Source organism: Alligator sinensis, unplaced genomic scaffold (genome assembly GCF_000455745.1).
Source record: "Alligator sinensis unplaced genomic scaffold, ASM45574v1 scaffold1361_1, whole genome shotgun sequence".
Taxonomy (NCBI): Eukaryota; Metazoa; Chordata; order Crocodylia; family Alligatoridae; genus Alligator; species Alligator sinensis.
Window position 1 is genome coordinate 132413 of NW_005843274.1, and position 1522 is coordinate 133934.

The window sequence follows — 1522 nt, forward strand, 5'->3', positions numbered from 1 at the left end:
CAGCCCCCCTCAGATGCCCGCCACCACACGTGCAGCACGGCCGCCGAGACACCCCACCGCAGCGTGTAAACACCCCCCGGGCCTGCCGCAACACACACGCTGCCTGCCTCCCCCGAGACACCTCACCGCAGCACACAGCCCCCTCCAGACACCCTGTTGCAACACATCGAGCCCTGGCTCACCCCCAGCACAGCACGCACAGGGCAGACACAGCCCCCGCCTTGCCTCACAGCCATACCCACACAGCCTACGCGCACCGCCTGGGGCCCCCCACACGCTGGACACCCCGAGTGCGTGCCGTGCTCCTGCTGTACCACCCCAGGCAAGTACCTCCTGCCCAAATTGTGCACCCTGGCTGCATGCAACTTGGGGGTCTGACACACCCAGAAGACTGCTCCGGGGTAAGGCACACAGAGCCCCATGCTCACACATGTGCAGGCCACACATGCTCCCTCCCTGCGGGACTCCTGGGCTGGCTGTGCAGTGCTACCTCACATCCAGAGCCAGTCCCCTGAAATGCCTTCAGCCTCCTCTCCCCCAGTGTATGCAGCTAGGTGTGCCAACCAGCTGGATACCGCTAGGCACTCTGCACCCCTGGACATACCCCTGCCACCCCTGGTGCCCAGGCCCAAGGGATGGGATGGCCCAGCTCTCCCACAAGCAGGCAGGGAAGCTAAGTTTATGGGGGCCTGTCCCGATACTCGGCTGGGGCTGCCATCTCCTGGCGTGGGCCTTTCTGCCCTTGTGCCGCTCTGCTCCCTCCGGGCGCTGGGACTGCCGGCTCCCAAGCCTGCCCCAGACAAGGACCCAGTGCTGGGATCAGGATGAAGCTGGAGCCGGTTCCTGGAGCCCCCTTGTGGTCACTGCTTCTCCAGCAGGGAGAAACCAGCCCCTACCCACAGGATCGTGCCCAGCCCCAGGCCTGTGCTCCCTCCATGTCAGCGGTTTCTCCTCGCCCCCCTGGCTGCCTTCCCTATGTCCAATAATGCCTGGGAGGGCTGCTCTTCCTGCCCTCTCCTGGGCTGGTGCAGCTGCCTCCTGCAGACAGCCCCCAGCTCCTTCTGAGCCCCAGAGACCCCTGCTGATGCTCCCCCCACCTCCTCCCCCACAGCTCAATCTCAGGGCTTGGCTTCAGCCCAGCGCGGTGTCTCAGCCGGCCTGTCACACTGGCCCCAGCATCATCCAGGCGTCCAAAGCAGGGTTGGGCAAAGCCCTTCCTGCCCAGAGAAGAAAGCTTGCTGGTGTCCTCATCACAGCACCAGAACTGCCATCTGCTGCATCAGACTGTAGGTCCATGTGGCCCAGTCTCCGGTGTAACAGGGACAGAGAGTGGATGCAGAAAGGGAGCGAACTGGGTATGACCAGGGTTTTTCCCCGCTGTTCCTCCCTCACTTGCAGCCTCCAGCACATTGGCGACGTGTAGAGGGTGCACGCGGGTGCATGTGCACCCCCTGAGATTGGCCGATGCTGCTGGTGACGTCTGCGGGTAGTCGCCGCTCGCCACCTCCACCCTCACTGCCGA